Source organism: Carettochelys insculpta, chromosome 1 (assembly GCF_033958435.1).
Source record: "Carettochelys insculpta isolate YL-2023 chromosome 1, ASM3395843v1, whole genome shotgun sequence".
Taxonomy (NCBI): Eukaryota; Metazoa; Chordata; order Testudines; family Carettochelyidae; genus Carettochelys; species Carettochelys insculpta.
Window position 1 is genome coordinate 192,904,991 of NC_134137.1, and position 26,040 is coordinate 192,931,030.

Here is a 26,040-nt window from a genome sequence, read left to right on the forward strand (position 1 = left end):
TCTGTTTCTTTATATCTATTGTCTGATGACGCAATTCTTGTAGACAGCAGTGATGGATCTTAACATGAGAGGTCCATTGCTCAGTGAGGAGGGAGAAACAGTAACAGTAACAGGAAACCTGTTAATGGCAGAGATGCTTAATGACTTCTTTGTTTCGGTCTTCACCGAGAAGTCTGAAGAAGGAATGCCTAACATAGTGAATGCTACTGGGAAAGGGGTGGGTTTAGAAGATAAAATAAAAAACAAACAAGTTAAAAATCAATTAGAAAAGTTAGATGTCTGCAAATCACCAGGGCCTGATGAAATGCATCCTAGAATACTCAAAGAACTGATAATTGAGGCATCCGAGCTTTTAGCTATCATCTCTGGAAAATCATGGGAGACAGGAGAGATTCCAGAAGACTGAAAAAGGGCAAATATAGTGCCCATCTATAAAAGGAGAATAAGTACAACACAGAAAACTACAGACCAGTCAGTTTAACTTCTGTGCCAGGAAAGATAATGGAGCAAATTATTAAGGAAAACATCTGCAAACACTTGCAAGGTGGTAAGGTGATAGGAAACAGCCAGCATGGATTTGTAAAGAACAAATCATGTCAAACCAATCTGATAGCTTTCTTTGATAGGATAACGAGCCTTGTGGATAAGGGAGAAGTGGTGAATATGGTATGCCTAGACTTTAGTAAAGCATATAATATGGTCTCACATGATATTCTTATCAATAAACTAGGCAAATACAACTTAGATGGGGCTACTATAAGGTGGGGCAAAACTGGCTGGACAACCATACTCAGAGGGTAGTTATTAATGGTTCTCAATTCTGCTGAAAAGGTATAACAAGTGGGGCTCCACAGGGGTCTGTTTTGGGACCGGTTCTGTTCAATATCTTCATCAACGATTTAGATATTGGCATAGAAAGTATGCTTATTAAGTTTGCAGATGATACCAAACTGAGAGGGGTTGCAACTACTTTGGGGGATAGGGTCATAGTTCAAAATGATCTGGATAAATTGGAGAAATGGTGTGAGGTAAACAGCATGAAGTTTAATAAAGACAAATGCAAAATGCTCCACTTAGGAAGGAACAATCAGTTTCACACATACAGAATGGGAAGTGAATGTCTAGGAAGGAGTATGGCAGAAAGGGATCTAGGGGTTATAGTGGACCACAAGCTAAATATAACTCCGCCATGAAGCCTCTATGAGCTCCATGCCAGTTCCAAGCCTGGATGAAGGAGGAGTGTTGGTCAGATGTGTGTCGATGAGCTGACCGTCAAACAATGATACAAATGAAATCTGATGCCAGTACAACTAAAAGATAAAAGATGCCGACTCGGACATCACCTGGATAAACAAGGTCTGCAACACCAATCGAGCAATTGAGGTTGGGTCAATAAGTTGGCTACCAAAAGAAAATTACAACTAACACATATGCTATCCATTGGAACATGGAACATCCCAACACTGTGGGCAACTGGAAAACTATAGCTGCTTTGGAAGGAGATGGAGAGATACCGATGTGATGTACTTGGACTGGTAGAGATGCATTGGACAGGATCAAGAGACATATGCGGTTGCGAGGTCATTTGGTCAGGAAACGAAATGAAGCATGAAGCAGGAGTTGGATTCCTTCTTAACAAAACAGCTAGAAGACCATTATTAGGATACAAACCAGCGAATGCAAGAATGATGGTAGTGAGATTCGAAGCAAAACTGTTCAACATATCAGTCATTCAGGTGTACGCACCCATGTTGGACAGTATGGAGGAAGAGATTGAGCTACTCTATAAAGACTTGACAAAGAGGGTGGAGGAGAAACTGAAGAAAGATGCATTGATCATTGGAGGAGATTGGAATGTGAAGGTTGGAACAGATAATGAAGGTTGGGAGAAAGCCATGGGAAGGTTTGGATAAGGAGAAACAAACAAACGAGGTGAGAAACTACTAGAGTTTGCTACGGAGCATGAGATGGTGATCTGCAACACAAGATTCCAACAAAAGGACTGTCAGAAGTGGACTTGGCGATCGAATGACAGGAAGTCCAAGAACATGATAGATATGATTTTGATAAGAAGAACGTGGATAATATCAGTACAGCAGGGCCAAACTTTCCAAGGAGCAGATATAGACTCAGACCACAGTCTAGTGATTGTAAACATCAAAATAAAACTCAAAAGAAAATGTAAGACACAGTTTAAGAAAAGAAGAGATGTGGTGAGGCTATGTGAGGAAGAAACAGGGAATGCATACAGAACAGTGCTCAAAGAGAAGATTAAATATATTGCCACAGAGAAAGACCTAGATAAGAGAGTCATAGGGTTAGCCATCACTGTTGAAGAGGCAGTTGAGCAGACTGTTCCAGAAGAAGAAAAGATCAATAAGAAGTGGATTACTCAGGAGATGCTGAAGTTGGTTCAAGAGAAGAGAACATTGAAGATCAGAAGAGATGTTTTTGAGATGGCAGAACAGCAATGTAGGGGGAAACGCGGTGAGGCAAGGAAAGCAGCCAGAAAGGATAGGGAGAAATTGTTGCAGGAGCAATGTAAAGATATAGAGAGGTATTACGGCGTAGGTAAGACCAGAGAGGTGTGTAAGACATTTAGGAATATTAAGAGAAAATGGCAACCCAAACAGATGGTGATCAAAGATGAGAACGAAGAAGTGCTCATGAACAGGGAAATGATTGTGCAGCAATGGACGAGATATTGCACCGACCTATACAAAGAACAGTTGGACCCGAGTGTCTCAGAGAGACTGATTGAAAAACTGAAAGAGATATCTCCTCCGAGCATCAAGACCGAGACTGATATTTCGAAAGAGGAAGTAGAAAAAGCAGTGAAACAACTAAAGAACAGGAGCCTTGGAAATGATAAGATCATGGGAGAGATGATCAAATACAGTGGAGAAAGCATGATTCAGGAAATACACCGACTATGTAATATAGCATGGAAAGATGGGAAGACGCCTAAGGAATGGACAAGATCTGTGCTAGTGACAATATCCAAGAAAGGAAGTACATTGGAGTGCAAGAACTACAGAACGATTGCCCTAACAAGTCATCTAGGCAAGGTGCGATGATGATACTGACTGAGAGACTAGGATCGCAGAAAGAAGAACATATAGCAGACGAGCAAGCAGGGTCCAGCTAAGATGGAAGTACCATACAGCAGATATTGGCACTAAGACTGATAGCAGAAAAAGCTCGATGAAAGAACAAGAACGTACACACTTGGTTCATCGATTCTCAAAAGGCATTGGACAGTATAAATCAGAAAGTGACTTGGGTGGTGTTGGAGTCCTATGGAGTGGATAGCAGACTGATACAGTTGTTCAAGGATATCAATGACAATGTGGAGGCAGTGATGAGATCATGCAGGGAGTTGGGAAGGTGACTTAAAACAAGTAGAGGTATGAGACAAGGAGATTCAATATCTCCAAGTATCTTCATTGCACATCTAGAGAAAGCAATGGACAAGATCAAGGGAGAGGTGGAAGGGGGATTGGTGCACTGTAAAAGAATTAACAACTTGAGGTTCACGGATGATACAGTTATCATTGAGCTGGATGAGGAGAAGCTATCGAAAAAGGTTCAGATGTTAAATGACAAAGGGAAGCAGTACAGACTGATTATGAACATCGATAAAACAAAAACAAGGTATTTGGAGATAAGGAAATAGGAAGGAAGATCAGTGTTGATGGTACTGAACTAGAAAATGTACAGAAGTTCACATACCTGTGGAGCAACATAACATATGATCTAGACTGGAAATAGAAGGAAATAGCGGCTAGAATAGAGAAAGCAAGAAGAAGTTTGAAGGCGATAGATAAGATCTGGAAAAGCAAAGCAATTAGCTTAAGAACGAAGCTGAGGGTCTTGAAAATGTGTGTATTCAGCAGCATGTTGTGCGGATGTGAGACATGGGTGGTAACGAAAGACTCGAAGAGAAGAATATTGGAGTTCGAAAGGAGTTGTTATAGAAAGATTCTGAGAATAGGATGGATGCAGAAGGTCACCAATGAGGAATTATATAGAAAGATACATCCAAAAGAGAACCTGCTGCAGAAGGTTATAAAACAGAAGCTAGAACTATTTGGGCATATTTACAGAATGAATGGTGAATGAAAAATCAAGACCCTGGTATTCTGCATAATGGACAATTCAAATAGGAGAGGCAGACCCCACAGAGAATGGATAGATGATATAGTAGATTGGTGCGGAGTTAGTCTACAGAAACTAAGCCACTCTGCACTGGACAGGGAAAGATGTACGGAAATAGTGAGAGAGGCATCAGACACCAAGGGGCACTGAGCCCACGGTTATTGATTATGATGATGATGAAGTTAAATATGAGTCAACAGTGCAAAAAAACCAAACATAGTTCTGGGATGCATTAACAGGTGTGTTGTGAGCAATACCCGAGAAGTCGTTCTTCTGCTCTGTTCTGCGCTGGTTAGGCCTCAGTTGGTGTATTGTGTCCAGTTCTGGGCTCCGCATTTCAAGAAAGATGTGGAGAAATTGGAGAGGGTCCAGAAAAGAGCAACAAGAATGATCAAAGGTCTAGAGAACATGACGTATGAAGGAAGGCTGACAGAACTGGGGTTGTTTAGTTTGGAAAAGAGAAGATTGAGGAGGGGACATGATAGCGGTTTTCAGGTATCCAAAAAGGTGTCATGAGAAGGAGGGAGAAAACTTCTTCTTCTTTGCCCTGAGGATGGAACAAGAAGCAAGGGGCTTAAACTGCAGCAAGAAAGGTTTAGGTTGGACATTAGGAAAAAGTTCCTAACTGTCAGGGTGGTTAAACACTGGAATAAATTGCCTAGGGAGACTGTGGAATCTCCATCTCTGGAGATATTTAAGAACAGGTTAGATAAATGTCTATCGGGGACGGTCTAGACCATGGGTGTCCAACCTTTTGGCTTGCCTGGGCCACACTGAGTGAAGAGGAATTGTCTTGGGTCACATATAAAATATATAATATAGTTAATGTATATAAATCACATAATAATGTTAAAAGTTTACGATCTTGTGGGGCCGCATTACTAGCTGTCCAGGGCTGCATGCGGCCTGCAGGCCACGGGTTGGACACGCCTGGTCTAGACAGTACTAGGTCCTACCATGAGGGCAGGGGGGTTGGACTCAATGACCTCTCGAGGGCCCTTCCAGTCCTAGGCTACGTCTACATGTGCAGCCAACATCGAAATAGCTTATTTCGATGTTGCGATATCGAAATAGCTTATTTCGATGTTGCGATATCGAAATAGCTTATTTTGATGAATAACGTCTACACGTCCTCCAGGGCTGGCAACGTCGATGTTCAACTTCGACGTTGCTCAGCCCAACATCGAAATAGGCGCAGCGAGGGAATGTCTACACGTCAAAGTAGCACACATCAAAATAGGGATGCCAGGCACAGCTGCAGACAGGGTCACAGGGCGGACTCAACAGCCAGCCGCTCCCTTAAAGGGCCCCTCCCAGACACAGTTGCACTAAACAACACAAGATACACAGAGCTGACAACTGGTTGCAGACCCTGTGCCTGCAGCATAGATCCACAGCTGCCGCAGAAGCAGCCAGAAGCCCTGGGCTAAGGGCTGCTGCCCACGGTGACCATAGAGCCCCGCAGGGGCTGGAGAGAGAGCATCTCTCAACCCCCCAGCTGATGGCCGCCATGGAGGACCCAGCAATTTCGACATTGCGGGACGCGGATCGTCTACACGGTCCCTACTTCGACGTTGAACGTCGAAGTAGGGCGCTATTCCTATCTCCTCATGAGGTTAGCGACTTCAACGTCTCGCCGCCTAACGTCGAAGTTGGTGCCGCTACTTCGAAGTAGCGTGCACGTGTAGACGCAGCTCTAGTATTCTATGATTCTATGGGAGGTCCAACAATACATTTATAATTTGTAAGGTGACCAGATGTCCTGTTTTTAAAGGGACAGTCTCATATTTAAACCCATTTTCAGGTGCCGCAATGTTTTCTTAAAAATGAGCAAATCATCCAATATTTTCTGTCTCTTCTAATCAGGACCGCTCCAGGTTCTGGCTGGATCCCTGCTTGCCACCTGTGTGCCCACCAGAAGTGAGTGGAACAATAGGGATTGTGTGTGTAAGGCAGGCAGCAGGTTGATGATGCATCTCAGGGTGGTGACCACTACCCTGCGCCGGGGGGGGTGGGGTGGGGGGGGTATCAGTGCAGCCACTACTGAAAGACTACTCTTGGCTGCCTGCTCTGAGCTGCAAAGTTTGGTGAATGTGGGCCGGCACCAGGCAGCAGCCAGTTACACCTCACCTCTACAGCCCACCCCTTAGCTCCTTATATACTTTCCTCTCACTGATCTCATCCTCCTATGCCCCTTTACTCCTCAGCTCCTTTATGTCCCCTGCCCCTCTTGCAGGGCAGAGAAACCAGCCCCACCAATAGCCTGACTGGCCAGCTCCTTCCTTCCCACCGTGCCTCTCACTGAGCCAGCAATAAGGGAAAGCACAAGACCTTCCAACTCAGGCAGGCATCCAGGAATTGTCTGTCATGTGCCAAAGCTGCACACAGTACTAGCATGTGAAAGCTTCTCTGCCCCTCAGCTCAGCTTCAGAGAGACAAGGTGGAAGTGATTTCCAGCCTATTCACAACACAAACTGAGTGTCTGCAAAGCAGCCCCCATGGCAGAGCCTTAGCACCCTCTTCATATGTCCCACCCCCCCACCAGCAGTCTTGCTCTGAGGAAGTGCAGAGCTGCTGTGTCCCCTAGGCACCCTCCCCTTCTAAGCCTCCTCGCTAATCAGGTTCCCTGGTGCCCCTGCATTCAGATTCCTTGGACCTTGGTGTTCAATGCATTCTTGGGTATTAACACCTTCCTGCCCACAGTACAGCCAGTGGACAGGAGGCGTCCAGTTTATGTCGCTGGCCAGCAGGAGCCTGGAAGCGTTAGCTGCCTTTCAACACCTTGGGCAGGAAGGAACAAGCTGCTCCCAGCCACTTTGAGTGGGAGGGAGAACAGATGAGTTCTGCAAGGACAAAGGCAAAGTCATTGCTTTCTCCTGCCTCCCCTGAGGCTGGAAGCAGCTCCTGTCCTTTTTTGTCCTGCAAAGTGCTGAAAGGTGGCTGCTGGCCACATTCTGGTGTGAACCTGGACATAAATCTGGGGAGCGGACGTGTTCCCCTGGAAAGATGCAGCACCAAATATTAGGAGACGTGGCTCCTTCCTGTAGGCCCAGGCAGGCCTGGAGGGTGGAGAGCTCTGGGTGGGTGTGGGGGGGAATGGGGTTGGGTCAGTTGGTCCTTTCCACTTCCCCACCCCTGTGAGAGACCTCAATAGGAGTGTGTATCATCTCTTGCCATATGTATATGTTTCACCCCTCAGTGTGTGAACCCTAAAGCCTTATAGATGAGATAAATTTGAAAAATAAAGAATCCATCTATGCAGTATTTCTTTTTAACAGGGACTCAGTTAACTTGATATTAATTTAAACGTTTGTACTGCATAGTTCTGACTGACTACGGCGGAACTTGCTTGAATACAAGTAATTTTCCCAGGTGTCCCATATTCAGCATAGAGAAGTATAGGCATAGAAAGCTGGGAAGGAAATACTTGCACTGGATTAACTTTATGTCCAATTTTGGTAGCTCCCATGTTGTAAGTTGAGAGGTGGATGGCAAAGAGTTATATCTAAAGTTTGTGAACAATGTCCCATATGACCACATATATGCCATTTTCTATGCATACCATCGGTGTGATAAGGTGCCCTAACCAAGCAATCTGTTACTTACACCTAAGGAAGTTGATTCTTTCAAGAAACCAAGTATGTCTTTGATATAATTCATTTCCTTTTTTGCAGTTAAGTTCTAACCCCAAATAGTCAGTCTTTACGTTTCTGGAAACTATGATTAAATGCATATTTAACCACAAAGATTTGACTAAGTTTTTTAAATTTCTCCGAAATGAGTTTTGAAATGTGCTGGGAATGTTGAAAAAGCCTCAGATGCATACTAACAAAAGAGACCCAAGCGCAACTAAACTGAAGTTTCACAGGAAAAAAACACAATACAACACAAAACAAAACAAAGAAACCCTTACTGGATCAATCTTTGCAGCACAATATAAGCAGTGGGACACCAAAATTAAGAGCTCTGCAAGATTTCTTTTAATTAGATCACCTGATAGCAATAGAAAAGTCAGTCCAGCCAATGCTCATGTTCATTATCTTATAGATCTATTTAACGGATAGAATACATTGAATTGTGTAATGCAAAATGTGAAGATTTCTAAGCACATATTCCACAACATTTTATGCATTAGGCTGCCAGCTGTGAATCAGACCAAGCCCATCCTCCTTCTTCCAAATCTGGAGGCTCCAATGGTAAACACATGGGGAATATTAAACAAAATAAGTTTAAATCCTGAAGTGGAGATTCTAAAATGATTCATGAAAGAAATTAAACAGACAAGTAAACATACTCAAGGGGAACAACTAGATAACTAGAGTAATTAAAAAGGTGATATCACTGAATGAGCTACAAATTAGGGTGACCACATTGCCCTATGGCAAATATGGAACACCAGCCTCCAGGAATGGGGGGCTGCTGTCCCATGTTGGGGCTTCTTGGTGATGGGGGCCAGTTCCCCATTGTGAGGCACTGGAGATGGGGGCTGTGCAGCCTTCCAAGGAGAGGATGTGGAAGATGGGAGCTCCTGGCATGCAGCGTGGTGCTGAAAATAGGGGCTCTGCAGCCTCCTGGCATGGGGTGAGGGGGCAGTGAATGTGCCAGCTGCCCTGTCGCAGGGATCCCTGGCAGCAGGGGCTACCATTCTGGGGAACAGGGTACCTGCCTCATGGAGGAGTTTCGCTGCAGCAGGAGCTCTTCCCAAGGCATGGAATGCTGGGGAATGAGGCAGCCACCCTGTGGAGGAGCTCACCGGCAGAGGGGGCTGCCGCTGTGGTGTGCCATGAAATGATGCAGCTACCTCATGGAGGAGCTCAGCTACAGCGGGAGCTGCTTCCCCAAGGCATGGGACACAAGGGAACTAAGCAGCTGCCTGCAAAGGAGGCTGCTGCTCCAAAAGACTGTGTGCTGGAAAAATGGAGCCCAGAGAAATACAGAACAATTTGCCCATTTTCTTAAAAAAGTTGGGATATCTGTGAGACAGCCTAAACACAGGACTGTTCCACTAAAATTGGGACAGATGGTCACCTTGCTATAAATGAATGCAGAAAGATCTAGTTTGTGTAGAAAAGGCCTGCTGAACACCCATGAGGAGAACTTCTATGATCATTTCTTTGACAAAATGATAACTTTTAAAGAAACAACATCTGTCTCCTAAACCAAGCAAGGGAATTCCAGGCCATCAAATTGGGGCACAAGAAATTTGGGGTGAGATTTTCAGAATGTTTCAGAATTGGTCTAACCTGTTCTCACTGAAGCCAATGGCAAAATTCTCATACAATGAAGTCTCCCACATCCCTGAATGGCAGATGATTACCACTAGGACAGTGGCTCATAACCTTTTCAGTGACATGGCACACTTTAATGAGACAATTCCATGGCACACCCACTCCAGCAGGCTGCCTCCCACTCTCCCTCCCTCCCCCTTGCCACAGCAGGGAGAGGGGTTAGGCTCCCCACCAGCTCATTCTTGCCAGAAAGCAGCATTTCAGATGCCTCCTGATATGAATGGGTCCTGCAGGGTCAGCATTTCCCCTCATGGTTGCCACTACAGTGAGGAAATCGACAAACCCTGCACCAGCTGGGACTCAGGCAGCCTTGCAAGAGCCACAGCAAGGGGAAACTGTCACAATTTCACAGCACACTTGGACAGTTCTCATGGCAGATCAGTGTGCCGTGGCATATGGCTTGATAACCAATTGTTACAAAACAATTGTTGAACGCTACTTTTAATATCTGAGGGCTAAACTTAAAACTTTTAAATTGGACCACAAAGTAAGAGCCAATGCAATAGTTTTCTAGTAATATTGCCTAGTGTTAAGTGATCCATAAGAAACTCCCTGGTCTTGATTATCCAGTGTCTTATACCTTGTGTAATCATTTACACCCAGGCAAAGTGGAGGAATCTGAGTGAAGTACTACCATTGTGAGTTGATGTTTTGAATTGTAGCTTTTGATTTAAAAACAATTTAATAATTGTATGTTATTCCACTGTAGGTTTAGCTCTCACTGTATAGCCTGAAGTTCAGCATACAAGTCACCTTTGCTACTTATTTCAGATTTAGAATTTTTCGGGTCACATAAATACCAAGTGTAATGACCACATGCACCCTCAGAAATACAAGGTGCAGTCTATTTTACAAGTTTTATTAAAATTACAGTTAGAGTTATTACCCAAGCCTGCAGAAACTCTATAGAGACCTCTGCACAAGTTACAAATATAGTTTATACTCACATCGTTGACAATATTTTTAGGGTCTGACGGCTGCCTTGTCAATTGAACATCTATAAACGGATGGTTCCTGCTGGCATTTTCCCATAGGGAATGCATTTTACTGAGAGCCCTCTGACCTTATGATTTAGACCATTCCTACTCTGCGCATGTGCTAGAACAGGGGTCAGCAATCCCCAGCATGGGTGCTATGAGCGGCATGCAAGACAATTTTCATGCAACCAGGAACTTGCTCAAAGCCGTGTCACATGTGGATTAACAAAAGATGAGCTAATGCCCTGTGATAAAGCTCTGCATCTTAATTCATGTATTATTTTGCTTATTACTTCTTATTACTAATCAATCTGGTATTTCTATACTCCTACAATTTAAAACGGTATGTACATATGACATAGCATGTTAATGTACCATTACACACCACACTACAAATGAATGGTAAACTGAAGTCATTGGTGACAGCACAGATAGACATGACCATACGCTGTGCAATGCAGGGGAGATTTACATTCATATGGGCAGGATACCCTAACTTCTTTGTAGCATTCTACAATAATCTCTGACTAACTTTCAACCACACTTAGTTCTGTTTCTCCAATCAGCATGTAATTATAACGATCCATTATATCCATACAGAAATCTTTACCATAGAATCATAGAATCATAGACCACTAGGACTGGAAAGGACCTGAAGAGGCCATCGAGTCCAGCCCCCTGCCCCAATGGCAGGACCAAGTACTGTCTAAACCATCCCTGATAGACATCTATCAAACCTGTTCTTAAATATCTCCAGTAATGGAGATTCCACAACCTCCCTTGGCAATTTATTCCACTGTTTGACCGCCCTGACAGTTAGAAACTTTTTCCTAATGTCCAATCTAAACCTCCAGTGCTGCAGTTTAAGCCCGTTGCCTCTTGTTCTATCCTCAGAGACCAAGAAGAACAAGTTTTCTCCCTCTTCCTTATGACTCCCTTTTAGACACCTGAAAACAGCTATCTTGTCTCCCCTCAATCTTCTCTTTTCCAAACTAAACAAGCCCAATTCTTTCAGCCTTTCTTCATAGGTCACATTCTCTAGACTTTTAATCATTCTTGTCACTCTTTTCTGGACCCTCTCCAATTTCTCCACATCCTTCCTGAACTGTGGTGCCCAGAACTGGACATGATACTCCAGCTGAGGCCTAACCAGCGCAGAGTAGAGCGGAAGAATGACTTCTCGTGTCTTGTTCACAACACACCTGTTAATGCATCCCAGAATCATGTTTGCTTTTTGTGCAACAGCATCACACTGTTGACTCATATTTAGCTTGTGGTCCACTATAATCCCTAGATCCCTTTCTGCTGTAGTGATTCCTAGACAGTCTCCCCCCATTCTGTATGTGTGAAACTGATTGTTCCTTCCTAAGTGGAGCACTTTGCATTTGTCCTGATTGAACTTCATCCTGTTTACCTCACACCATTTCTCCAATTTATCCAGATCATTTTGAATTATGACCCTATCCTCCAAAGCAGTTGCAATCCCTCCCAGCTTGGTATCATCTGCAAACTTAATAAGTGTACTTTCTATGCCAATATCTAAATCATTGATGAAGATATTCAACAGAACCAGTCCTAACACAGACCCCTGCGGAACCCCACTTGTTATACTTTTCCAGCAGGATTGAGAACCATTAAGAACTACTCTCTGGGTACGGTTATCCAGCCAGTTCTGCACCCACCTTATAGTAGCCTCATCTAAATTGTATTTGCCTAGTTTTTTTATAAGAATATCATGCGAGACCATATCAAATGCTTTACTAAAGTCTAGGTATACCACATCTACCGCTTCTTCCCTATCCACAAGGCTCGTTATCCTTTCAAAGAAAGCTATCAGATTAGTTTGACATGATTTGTTCTTTATAAATCCATGCTGGCTGTTTCCTAGCACCTTACCGCCTTCCAAGTGCTTGCAGATGATTTCTTTAATTACCTGCTCCGTTATTTTTCCTGGCACTGAAGTTAAGCTGAATGGCTTGTAGTTTCCTGGGTTATCCTTGTTCCCCTTTTTATAGATGGGAACTATATTTGCCCTTTTCCAGCGTTCTGGAATCTCTCCTGTCTCCCATGATTTTCCAAAGATGATAGATAAAGGCTCAGATACCTCCGCTATCAGCTCCTTGAGTATTCTAGGATGCATTTCACCAGGCCCTGGTGACTTGCAGACTTCTAATTTTCCTAAGTGATTTTTAACTTGTTCTTTTTTTATTTCAATTTCTAACCCTACCCCTTTCCCACTAGCATTCACTATGTTGGGCATTCCTTCATGAGACTTCTCAGTGAAGACCAAAACAAAGCAGTCGTTAAGCATCTCTGCTTTTTCCAAGTTCCCTGTTACTGTTTCTCCTTCCTCACTGAGCAATGGCCCTACCCTGTCCCTGGTCTTCCTCTTGTTTCTAATATATTTATAAAAAGCCTTCTTGTTTCCCTTTATGTCTGTAGCTAGTTTGAGCTCATTTTGTGCCTTCGACCTTCTCATCTTGCTCCTGCATTCTTGTGTTGTTTGCCTATATTCATCCTTTGTAATTTGTCCTTGTTTCCATTTTTTATACCATTCCTCTTTTATTTTGAAGTCATGCAAGATCTCCTGGTTAAGCCAAGGCGGTCTTTTGCCATATTTTCTATGTTTCCTATGCAGCAGGATAGCTTGCTTTGGGCCCTTAATAATGTCTCTTTGAAATAAACTCTCCTCAGCTGTTTTTCCCCTCAGATTTGCTTCCCATGGGACCTCACCTACCAGCTCTCTGAGCTTAACAAAATCTACCCTTCTGAAATCCATTATCTCTATTTTGCTGGTTTCCCTTCAACCCTTCCTTAGAATTGTGAACTCTATGATTTCATGATCACTTTCATCCAAGCTGCCTTCCACTTTCAAGTTCTCTACCAATTCCTCCCTATTTGTTAAAATCAAATCTAGAACAGCTTCCCCCCGGCAGCTTTTTCAACCTTTTGGAATAAAAAATTGTCTCCAATACAATCCAAGAACTTACTGGATAGTCTGCGCCCTGCTGTATTAGTTCCCCAACATAAATCTGGATAGTTGAAGTCCCCCATCACCACCAAATCCAGGGCCCTGCATGACTTTGTTAGTTGTTTAAAAAAAGCCTCATCCACCTCTTCCACCTGGGTAGGTGGCCTGTCATAGACTCCTAGCAGGACATCACCCTTGTTTTTTACCCCTCTTAGTCTAACGCAGAGACTCTCAACACGTCCATCTCCTTTGTCCATCAGTCCAAGTGTGCACATTTTTAATATATCAGGCAACACCTCCCCACTTTTTTCCCTGTCTATCCTTGCTAAGCAGGCTGTACCCTTCAATACCAACATTCCAATCATGTGTATTAGCCCACCAAGTTTGTGTGATGCCAGCGATGTCATAGTTGTATTTATTTATTACCACTTCCTGTTCTTCCTGATTATTACCCATTGTAACACGTCCTGTGACACCCAGCCCCTTGGTCTAGGGTGGGCGGCAACAAAAGAGGGGGGTTAGGGCACCAGCCCGTACTCAGTTCGGGCAGTCAGCGGCTCACCGCTACCACCGTACAGGCCCCAGCCCTCAGTCTAGGGCGGGGCAGCAGTTCACAAGAGTTGTATAGTTCTGGGCCCAGCCCTCAGTCCAGGGCGGGGCAGCAGTTCACAAGAGTTAAGCACCGGCCCAGCCCTCAGTTTGGGGCGGGGCAGCAACACAAGGGTTAAACACCTGCCCAGCCCTCAGTTTGGGGCGGGGCAGCAACACAAGGGTTTACAGACAGGCTCAGCGGGGCTGGCCCTGTCAAGGAGGGGGGTAGGGGGGGTCGCAGGCCCTCCCACTCCACTGCGACCCAGCTCGGGGCCCTGGGGGTCGCTCACATGCAACCCCATCAGTGGGGATCCAGACCGCAACACACTGCCATTGGTTCGTGAGCGACGTTCCCCAGGCCACTTCCTACCTCACCCTCTGTTGGCGGCAGGTCCCAGTCCATCTGGTCGAGGGGTCCTCCTAGGTCGGTCTCCTCTGGGTCATCCACCTTTGGGGGCTCCGGCCAATCGTCCATGACCACGTCGTTAGGGTAGTCAGGCGGCGGCAATACAGGAGACGCAAGGCGGTCCTGGGTCTGAGTGCTGTAAGGATCCGCCGGGACTCTGGGGCAGACCGCTCCCGGGGCCTCTTCCCAGGTGGGGGGTCTCCGCCGGCGGGAAGGTCCTGGTAGGTCCGGGAAGTCCGGGTAGTCTCCTTGGGGCATACAGACCCGGGATTGCGTGGAACCTCTGGGGGCCTGCTCCTCTGGCCTGGCCGGGCGGCCGCAGGCCCTCTCCCTTCGGCCCCGAGGAGCTCGTGCAGGCACGTCCTCCCTGCCCAGAGGCCCAGCCCCGAATGGTTCCTGAGTCCCGCCTTTGGCTCTTCTAGCCCCTGGCCCCGCCCTCTGAGGGGCGGGCCTCTGGTCTCCTGACTCTGGCCCCGCCCACCAGGGCCTCTGCATAGCTTCCCCTGCCTCCGGGTCTGCAGGAGGCCAGCTGCAGGTGCTCCTGCAGGGCTGCTGCTGCTGCTGCTGCCACCGCCGCCGTGGGACCCTCTCCCACGGCTGGAAGGCGAGCATCTGGGGGCTGGCGGGCCTTGGCTGGCTGAAGCCCCCACAGGGCTGCCTTCCCCCCCCCCCCCCCCCCTTTCTGGGGTCAGCCTCCCTCCTGCCTCGGGCAGGCAGGGTCTATCTTCTCCCCCCCAACCCTCACCCAGTCCTTTTAGGAACTGCTGAGTGGGTGGAGGGTGGGGGCCTCTTGCCCCCTGCCCTACAGCAGGGGCCCCCCCCCCCTTCTTCCATCTTTTGGGGGAGACACTGCTGGCCCCCCATTTGGGCCCACCTTCCATCCAGCAGCTGCTGCATCCTCACCACCTGGAGAAGGTAGGGGGCTCTCTCAAAGCGGCGGTTGGGCTCCCTCCACACAGCCTCCTGTGGAGTGGCTTGGGGAGGGGTGAGCTTGGGCAGGGCCCCTCTCCACCGGGGCTCCGGGGGGGAGCTGCATAGCCAGGGGTGGGGTGTTAGGGCGTGGCCCCTGCCCCACCCCTGCAGCCACCCCCCCCCTCCTACTGCCCCCCCCACACCCAGCTGCCGCTGGGGCCCCTCCACCTGGGCCCCTCCAATCAGCTGCCCCTGCCTTCTCCCCTGCCATCTCGAGGCTCTGCAGCAGCAGCTGCTACGGGCCCACCCCTCAGGCGCACGTGGGCACACCCCTCTCCCCATTAACCCCGCCATCCCCCTTAAGTGGGCTGTGCCTCCTCCCTGCCCCCCCACGTGCCCACGCCCCTTCCCCCCCCCCTTTTTCTGTTTACTCAAGCGCCTGAGGCCCCCCCACAACCCACACGCACACACACACACAAACTTTGACTCCCTCCACACCCCAGTGCAGAAACAGGAGCCATCTTACCCTCTTGTGCTGGGAGTTGTGGTCTTTCTTTTGTGTCTCCTTTTCCCTGCCCTCACTCCCCTTGCCCTGCCCTTCCCCCATCTGACTGGGTCCTCAGCCCAGCCGGTGGGGGAGGGGCAGCCACGCCTCACTCCTTCCTTCCCTTCCACTCTCCTCCCCCTCCCCCGCTTTCTCTTAAAGGCCCCCACCCCCAATGAACTTTTTCCCCCTCAAACCCACCAATATGGCCCCCACGCCCACTGGAGGGTCATCTGGTGACCCCTCCCTCCCTCTCCCCTCCACTGTCACCCCTCCTATCCCCGAAATGGCGGCCCACTCGTCCAGGGCTGCCCAGAACATCACAACCACGTCGGCTGAGGGCGCGGGCGCAGGCTCCGGGGCTCCTACTGCCTCCGCCGCGGCGCCCCCTGGCGACCCAGCCCCAAACCCCCCCCCCCAAAAGGGCAGGAGGGGCCAGGGGAAAAGAAAGGGCAAGAGCCCCGCCCGGAAGGCCAAACCTCCCGTGGCGGGGACTCTCCCCCAGGCTGCCCAAACATCCAGTGCAGCCTCCCCTTCTCCCCTTCCCCCTGTTCCCTCCACCGCTCCTGGGGGCCCCGACCTCTCGGCCCCCAGGTCGTACGCCCAGGCGGCGGCCGCCGCCTCGCACCCTACTCCTGCCGCCTCTGCCGGGACTACCATCCCCAACGGTCGCGGCCCCTTCCCCGCGCTCACCAGGAGGCACGGAGTCCGCTGCCTCCTGGTGGCTGCCTCGCCCCACGTGGAGACCTACGTGCGGGCGTTGGCACGGGTGGTGGGGCCCGCGGCCGTGGTGGCGGCCTCCCGGATGTTCGGGAAGATCGTGTTCTTCCTGGCTTCGGAGGCCGCCGCCCAGGAGGCGGTGGAGAGGGGCCTGGCGGTTGGGGGCGTGCACGTGCCCCTGGAGCCGCTGGAGGACCTGGGCGTGCGGGTGGTTTTTTCTTCTGTCCCACCCTTCCTTCCCAACTCTGCCCTTCTGCCTTTCCTCACTGCCCTGGGCCGGCCTTTGACGGTCCTGAGTCCCCTCCCCCTAGGCTGCAAAGACCCCGCCCTCCGGCACGTGCTCTCCTTCCGCCGGCAGGCCCGGGTCCAACTGCCGCCGGCGGCAGCACGGGGCGGGGTGGCCCAGGAGGGGACTATACTGGTGCCCCATCAAGGGGCCCAGTACCGGGTCTTTTACACCCTGGGGGAGGCCCGGTGCTTTATGTGCCGGGCGGCGGGGCACGTCCGGAGGGATTGCCCCCTGGCCCGGCACGAAGGGGAGCCCGGGACCTCCTCCGACCCGGGGGGCGTCAGCCACGAGATCGGCGGCGCCCCGACCGCGACAGGCCCCGGGACCGACCCTCCTCCTCTCGTCCCGGACGGATCCATCGCCGCTCGGGCGTCGGAGGATGCCCGGCCGCATGGTGCCGGGCAAGAAGAAGCAGGCGCTGGCGCCCGAGCGGGCACAAGAGCCGGGCCTGCGGAGGAGAGGGAGGAGGGGCCGGCGGCAGGACCAGAAGAGGGCCCGTCCCGGGGCGGGTCGTCCCCCCCCCTTGCCGCCCCGCCCCCTTCTTACCTCCCTTCCTCCTCGTCGGCCCTGTCCCCTGGCCCCTCCTCCTCTACTGCCCAGCCCGCCTCCTCGGAGGGCTGGGTGCTGGTGGGGGGGAAACGAAAGAAAAGAAGTGCGCGCACCCGGCACCCCACCCTGTCGGAGGACGGGGTGGAGGCGCCGCGCAAAGCGCTAAAAAGAGCCGCCAGCCCAGACCCACCTGCCGAACCCCCGGCTGCCGATCCTCTGCCGGGGGCGACGGGGGCTGCCGCGGTGGCGGCTGAGAACGGCAACACCCCCTCCGCCCCGGAGCCAGAGCCTCAGGAAGCTGAGAGGGTTTTTTGCACACCCGCGCCCTCCCCTGACACCCCTCCGGCCGCGACCCAGACTACTGCTGTGGAGCGTCCGGAGGAGGTGAGCCCCGGCCTCGCCCTCCTCTCGCAGGAGGTCGAGGCCCTAGGCCTCACCCCGGTGGCCCTGGACGTGGACAGCCTCCTACTGGAGGCCTGTGGGCCGTCCATCCACTCACCCCCACCCCCTCCATTCTCCCCCTCACCGTCTACCAGTGATCCCTCAACCACCGCCTCCCTCTGCCTTGGGACGTCGCAGGAGGCGACCCCCCCCTTAATCAGAGATGACCTCCCCACGGGAGTTGGCCAGCCCCTGGGCACCCTGGGGGAAGCAGAGTTCCCCATGCCCCCCACCTTTGGCCCCGAACCCGAGGACCCCAACACCCACCCCCTCGACCAGTTGGCACTTCCTGCCGAGTATGTCGGCACCTCGCCCTTATCCCCCTCCCCCGCCCCACCATCCGAGGAAGCCCCTCCTCCCGAGACACCTTCTCTCCATATCCCCGCTCCTGCTCCCATCTTAGCCCCACCACCCGCCATTATCCCCGCACCTTCTCCCAGCCAACACCCCGCCCCAGAACCTGCAATCCTACCCCCTCCAGACCCTCCTCCCCCTCCACTTCCTCCTCCCCCTCCCCCACTGCCCCCCCTCCCTCCCCCTCATGAACCTTCCCCTCCCTTGATGAGTCCCACCCCCCCTCCTCCTACCCCTCCCCTCGACCCCTGCCCACTCATACCTGCCCCCGAAACCGTAATCCTTCGGGAGGCCCCCCCTACATCGCCCTCTCCCAGCACTTCCGGGGCTGCTCTCCCTCCGCCGCCCTCATCCCCCCCAAAACCAGACCCCAGTCCCCACCCCAATCCTTTCTCTGGCCGTGGGGCCCAAGGGTACACGAGGCCGATGGGTACTGGAGACCCCGAGGCCTCGGCACCCCATGCGCTGGTGGGAGAGATGCGCCGGTTCTTGGAGGACATTCGCGGCTCCAAGAACAAGGTTGCTCTCGCCCTCCAGCGCTGGGGGGACTTCCACACCATCCTGAAATCCGTGAGGGCCCTTCTTAAGGAGGGCAAGGGGACCGGGAGGAGGGATGCCTCGGCTTACCAACGGGCCCGCAGCTTCCGTGACGCCCTCGTCGCCTTCGGGGTTGGTCACGGTTTGCTGCGTGGCCCTACCGGAGCCGTCGGTACTCCCTCCGGCGAGGATCCTCCCCAGCCCTCCAAATGGCGCCGATCATCTTTGCCACTTTAAATGCCAGGGGCTGCGGGTCGGGTCTCCGTAGGTGCCGAGTGCTCTCCTTCCTTCGGGAGGGGGGGTACTCGGTCACCTTCCTACAGGAGACCTACACTACCCCAGCCGCCGAAGCTAAGTGGCGGCTGGAGTGGGGAGACGGGGTCCACTTTAGTCACCTTTCGGCCCACCGGGCCGGGGTGGCGACCCTGTTCTCCCCAGACCTGCGGCCCGAGGTGCTGGGGAGCGTCGAGGTTGTGCCCGGCCGCCTGCTGTATCTCCGGGTGCGGGTGGAGGGGCTGCCTCTCCATCTCGTCAATGTCTATGCCCCGACACGCCACCCGGAGAGAACTCCCTTCTTCCGGCAGGCGGCAGCCTTCTTCGACACCATCGATCCTCGCGAGTGCCTGGTCCTCGGCGGGGATTTCAACTGCACCCTCGAGGAGCGGGACCGCACGGGGACCGAGCATGGCCAGGCCGCCGCGGGCGTCCTCAGGGAGCTTCTCATCCATCGCTCCCTGGTGGACGTCTGGCGCAGCCACCACTCGGACGACGACGCTGGTTTCACCTGCGTCCGAGTGGTGGGCCATACATCTGTACACTCCCGGTTGGACCGCATTTACATCTCACGGCACCATCTCTTCCGGGCCCACGCCTCCAGCGTGCGGCCGGCCCCCTTCTCGGACCACCACCTGGTGGCCGTGAAGGCTTCCCTCTCGCTGGGGAAGCGGGGGTCGGCCTACTGGCACTTCAATAACAGCCTGCTGGAGGACGTGGGCTTCGTGGCGTCCTTCCGGGAGTTCTGGCTGGCCTGGCGCGAGCAACGGCGTGCCTTTCCCTCGGCACGGCGGTGGTGGGATCTGGGAAAGGTGCGCGCGCGGCTTTTCTGCCGCGACTATACTCGGGGGGCCAGCCGGCGGCGGGATGCGCTGATAGGGCAGCTGGAACGGGAGGTTCTTGAGCTGGAGAGGCGTCTAGCCGCCAGCCCCAGCGATCCATCCCTCTGCGGCACGTACCAGGAGAAGAGGGACGAGCTCAGGGCCCTCGACGCCCTCCGGGCACAGGGGGCCTTGGTGAGGTCGCGAATCCAACTCCTCCGGGAGATGGACCGCGGCTCCCGCTTCTTCTACGCCCTGGAGAAAAAGAGGGGTGCCGAAAAATACATCCTCTGCCTTCTTGCGGAGGACGGCACCCCTCTTACGGATCCGGTGGAGATGCGCGAGAGGGCCCGCGCCTTCTACGCCACCCTTTTCTCCCCGGATCCGACCGACGCCGACGCCTGCAGGGTGCTCTGGGACCAACTGCCGTCGGTCAGCACGGGCGACCGGGACCGGCTAGAGCTTCCTCTCACTCTGGCCGAGCTCTCGGAAGCCCTCCGCCTCATGCCCACCAACAAATCCCCGGGCATGGACGGGCTGACCGTGGAGTTTTACCGCGTGTTTTGGGACGTCCTCGGCCCAGACCTGCTCAGCGTCTGGGCCGAGGCCTTGCAAAGCGGGGTCCTCCCCCTGTCATGCAGGCGTGCCGTCCTCGCCCTGCTGCCCAAGAAGGGGGACCCCCGCGACCTCAGGAACTGGCGTCCCATCTCGCTCCTCAGCACGGACTACAAGATCATCGCTAAAGCCATCTCCCGTCGCTTGGGGTCCGTGCTGCAGGACGTGGTCCACCCCGACCAGACCTACACCGTCCCGGGCCGTACCATCCTCCATAATCTGTCCTTGGTCCGGGATCTCTTAGAGCTTGGGTGTAGGGACGGCCTGTCGTTCGCCCTCCTGTCCTTGGATCAGGAGAAGGCGTTCGACAGGGTGGACCACGGGTATCTCCTGGGCACCCTGCAGGCCTTCGGCTTCGGACCCCGCTTCGTCGGGTTTCTCCGGGTGCTGTACGCTGCCTCGGAGTGCATGGTCAAGCTCAACTGGACCCTGACCGCTCCGGTCAGCTTCGGACGGGGAGTACGACAAGGCTGCCCGCTCTCAGGACAGCTGTACGCTCTGGCCATCGAGCCCTTCCTCTGTCTCCTTCGTCGACGGTTGATGGGGATGGTGCTTCCAGAGGCAGGGCTGCGGCTAGTCCTGTCGGCGTACGCCGACGACGTGCTCCTCGTGGTTCAGGACCCGGGAGACCTGGCGCGTCTGGAGGCTTGCCAAGCTATCTACTCGGCGGCCTCCTCCGCCCGGGTCAACTGGGTCAAGAGCTCTGGCCTGGTGGTCGGGACTGGATGGCAGACGAGCCGCCTCCCGCCCGCGCTTCAGGCCATCCGGTGGAGCGCGGGTCCGCTGCTCTATCTAGGCGTCTTTCTATCCGCCACGCATCCCTCTCCGCCGGAAAACTGGCAGGGTTTAGAGGGCAGGGTCGCTGAGCGGTTACGGAGGTGGACAGGGCTGCTCCAGTGCCTCTCCCTGCGGGGGAGAGCACTGGTGCTGAACCAACTCGTCCTGTCCATGCTCTGGTACCGCCTCAGCACCCTGGTCCCACCCCCGAAGTTCCTGGACCAGCTCCAGAAGTTAATCCTGGAGTTTTTCTGGCCAGGACTGCACTGGGTCTCTGCAGGGGTACTCCACCTCCCCCCGGAGGAGGGAGGACAGGGCCTGACTTGCATGCGCACTCAGGTCCATGTCCTCCGCCTCCGGGCCCTGCAGGGACTTCTCAACGCCAACACCAACAGTGCAGATAGTCCGGCATGGAGTACGCTGGCGCATGCTTTCCTCCGCCGTCACCGAGGGCTCCGATACGACCGGCAGCTCCTTTATTTATCTTGGAGAGACCGTCCGCGAGGCCTCTCGGAGCTGCCGGCCTTCTACCAGGACCTCCTCCGCACTTGGCGGCTGCTCGCAGCCTCCAGGTCTTTAGGGGCCACCACGGGGGAAGACCTCCTCGCGGAGCCCCTGCTACACAACCCCCACCTTCGTGTGCAGGCGGCGGAGTCTCCCGTGGTGCGCCGGAGGTTGGTCCTAGGTGGAATCACCAGGGTCGGAGACCTCCTGGACTACGACCGGAGAGACTGGATGGAGGCCCCGGCGCTCGCCCAGCGCATGGGGCTCTCCTGCCTACGCTCTCCCCGTCGCGTACTCGAGGAGGTGAAGGCCGCCCTGCCGCCCACTGCTCACGTCTACCTCGGCCGGGTCCTGCGAGAGGGTGCGCCCCGCCCCCCTCTCACTCCTAGCCCTCCGGACCTCTCCGTGGGCCCCCGGCTTCGCGATCCTGCCCGCCCCCCTCCCCTCCACCACCCCAGCCGGCTGCATACCTTGCAGCCGGTCCCCTTCCGAACCGCGCCTAGACACCTTCTGTACGCGCTCGTGCTTCACACGCTCCACTTCCCCACCCTCGTGTCCCGCCCCGACCACAAGTGGCGGGACCTCTTGCCGCCATCGGAGGGTGGGGAGCCCCGGTGGGCCAGCCTCTATTCCACCCTGGTCCCACGGCCCACCGGGGACATCAGCTGGAGAATCCTCCATGGAGCGGTGAGCACGGGCGTGTACCTGGCACGGTTCACCCCCATCCCAGACACCTGCACCTTCTGCGGCATGAGGGAGAACCTGGCGCACATCTACGTTGAGTGCGCCAGGCTGCAGCCCCTCTTCCGGCTCCTCCAGAACCTCCTCTTGAGGTTCTGGCTGCACTTCTCCCCGCACCTCCTTATCCTGTCACACCCTGTCCGCGGCCCCACAAAGTCGCGGGACCTCCTCGTCTGCCTCCTCCTGGCCACGGCCAAAATGGCCATCTACAAAACCAGGGAGAGGAGGCTGGCAGAGGGGGCGACCTGCGACTGTGGGGCCTACTTCCGTTCCTCCCTTCGCTCACGAATCCGAGCGGAGTTCCTCTGGGCGGCGTCCACCAACTCCCTGGACACCTTCGAGGAGCGGTGGGCGCTGTCCGGGGCCCTCTGCTCGGTATCCCCTTCCGGCTCCCTCGTTCTAAACCTTTGACCCTCACTCCCATCCCTGTTTTTTTCCTTTGTTGTCCCCCGTATTTATTTGGTGACTGGGTTTTTAGTGGGCCCCCCCTCACTGTGAGAGGGGCCTTTTAGCCGTGGGCAGGACATGCCTGCCCACACCTCTCCCCCAGGAACACCAATAGGTGCAGGAGGCCAGCTGCAGGTGCTCCTGCAGGGCTGCTGCTGCTGCTGCTGCCACCGCCGCCGTGGGACCCTCTCCCACGGCTGGAAGGCGAGCATCTGGGGGCTGGCGGGCCTTGGCTGGCTGAAGCCCCCACAGGGCTGCCTTCCCCCCCCCCCCCCCCCCTTTCTGGGGTCAGCCTCCCTCCTGCCTCGGGCAGGCAGGGTCTATCTTCTCCCCCCCAACCCTCACCCAGTCCTTTTAGGAACTGCTGAGTGGGTGGAGGGTGGGGGCCTCTTGCCCCCTGCCCTACAGCAGGGGCCCCCCCCCCCCTTCTTCCATCTTTTGGGGGAGACACTGCTGGCCCCCCATTTGGGCCCACCTTCCATCCAGCAGCTGCTGCATCCTCACCACCTGGAGAAGGTAGGGGGCTCTCTCAAAGCGGCGGTTGGGCTCCCTCCACACAGCCTCCTGTGGAGTGGCTTGGGGAGGGGTGAGTTTGGGCAGGGCCCCTCTCCGCCGGGGCTCCGGGGGGGAGCTGCATAGCCAGGGGTGGGGTGTTAGGGCGTGGCCCCTGCCCCACCCCTGCAGCCACCCCCCCCTCCTACTGCCCCCCCCCACACCCAGCTGCCGCTGGGGCCCCCTCCACCTGGGCCCCTCCAATCAGCTGCCCCTGCCTTCTCCCCTGCCATCTCGAGGCTCTGCAGCAGCAGCTGCTACGGGCCCACCCCTCAGGCGCACGTGGGCACACCCTTCCCCTCATTAACCCCGCCATCCCCCTTAAGTGGGCTGTGCCTCCTCCCTGCCCCCCCACGTGCCCACGCCCCTTCCCCCCCCCTTTTTTCTGTTTACTTAAGCGCCTGAGGCCCCCCCACAACCCACACACACACACACACACAACTTTGACTCCCCCCATACCCCAGTGCAGAAACAGGAGCCATCTTACCCTCTTGTGCTGGGAGTTGTGGTCTTTCTTTTGTGTCTCCCTTTCCCTGCCCTCACTCCCCTTGCCCTGCCCTTCCCCCATCTGACTGGGTCCTCAGCCCAGCCGGTGGGGGAGGGGCAGCCACGCCTCACTCCTTCCTTCCCTTCCACTCTCCTCCCCCTCCCCCGCTTTCTCTTAAAGGCCCCCACCCCCAATGAACTTTTTCCCCCTCAAACCCACCAATATGGCCCCCACGCCCACTGGAGGGTCATCTGGTGACCCCTCCCTCCCTCTCCCCTCCACTGTCACCCCTCCTATCCCCGAAATGGCGGCCCACTCGTCCAGGGCTGCCCAGAACATCACAACCACGTCGGCTGAGGGCGCGGGCGCAGGCTCCGGGGCTCCTACTGCCTCCGCCGCGGCGCCCCCTGGCGACCCAGCCCCAAACCCCCCCCCCCAAAAGGGCAGGAGGGGCCAGGGGAAAAGAAAGGGCAAGAGCCCCGCCCGGAAGGCCAAACCTCCCGTGGCGGGGACTCTCCCCCAGGCTGCCCAAACATCCAGTGCAGCCTCCCCTTCTCCCCTTCCCCCTGTTCCCTCCACCGCTCCTGGGGGCCCCGACCTCTCGGCCCCCAGGTCGTACGCCCAGGCGGCGGCCGCCGCCTCGCACCCTACTCCTGCCGCCTCTGCCGGGACTACCATCCCCAACGGTCGCGGCCCCTTCCCCGCGCTCACCAGGAGGCACGGAGTCCGCTGCCTCCTGGTGGCTGCCTCGCCCCACGTGGAGACCTACGTGCGGGCGTTGGCACGGGTGGTGGGGCCCGCGGCCGTGGTGGCGGCCTCCCGGATGTTCGGGAAGATCGTGTTCTTCCTGGCTTCGGAGGCCGCCGCCCAGGAGGCGGTGGAGAGGGGCCTGGCGGTTGGGGGCGTGCACGTGCCCCTGGAGCCGCTGGAGGACCTGGGCGTGCGGGTGGTTTTTTCTTCTGTCCCACCCTTCCTTCCCAACTCTGCCCTTCTGCCTTTCCTCACTGCCCTGGGCCGGCCTTTGACGGTCCTGAGTCCCCTCCCCCTAGGCTGTAAAGACCCCGCCCTCCGGCACGTGCTCTCCTTCCGCCGGCAGGCCCGGGTCCAACTGCCGCCGGCGGCAGCACGGGGCGGGGTGGCCCAGGAGGGGACTATACTGGTGCCCCATCAAGGGGCCCAGTACCGGGTCTTTTACACCCTGGGGGAGGCCCGGTGCTTTATGTGCCGGGCGGCGGGGCACGTCCGGAGGGATTGCCCCCTGGCCCGGCACGAAGGGGAGCCCGGGACCTCCTCCGACCCGGGGGGCGTCAGCCACGAGATCGGCGGCGCCCCGACCGCGACAGGCCCCGGGACCGACCCTCCTCCTCTCGTCCCGGACGGATCCATCGCCGCTCGGGCGTCGGAGGATGCCCGGCCGCATGGTGCCGGGCAAGAAGAAGCAGGCGCTGGCGCCCGAGCGGGCACAAGAGCCGGGCCTGCGGAGGAGAGGGAGGAGGGGCCGGCGGCAGGACCAGAAGAGGGCCCGTCCCAGGGCGGGTCGTCCCCCCCCCTTGCCGCCCCGCCCCCTTCTTACCTCCCTTCCTCCTCGTCGGCCCTGTCCCCTGGCCCCTCCTCCTCTACTGCCCAGCCCGCCTCCTCGGAGGGCTGGGTGCTGGTGAGGGGGAAACGAAAGAAAAAAGTGCGCGCACCCGGCACCCCCACCCTGTCGGAGGACGGGGTGGAGGCGCCGCGCAAAGCGCTAAAAAGAGCCGCCAGCCCAGACCCACCTGCCGAACCCCCGGCTGCCGATCATCTGCCGGGGGCGACGGGGGCTGCCGCGGTGGCGGCTGAGAACGGCAACACCCCCTCCGCCCCGGAGCCAGAGCCTCAGGAAGCTGAGAGGGTTTTTTGCACACCCGCGCCCTCCCCTGACACCCCTCCGGCCGCGACCCAGACTACTGCTGTGGAGCGTCCGGAGGAGGTGAGCCCCGGCCTCGCCCTCCTCTCGCAGGAGGTCGAGGCCCTAGGCCTCACCCCGGTGGCCCTGGACGTGGACAGCCTCCTACTGGAGGCCTGTGGGCCGTCCATCCACTCACCCCCACCCCCT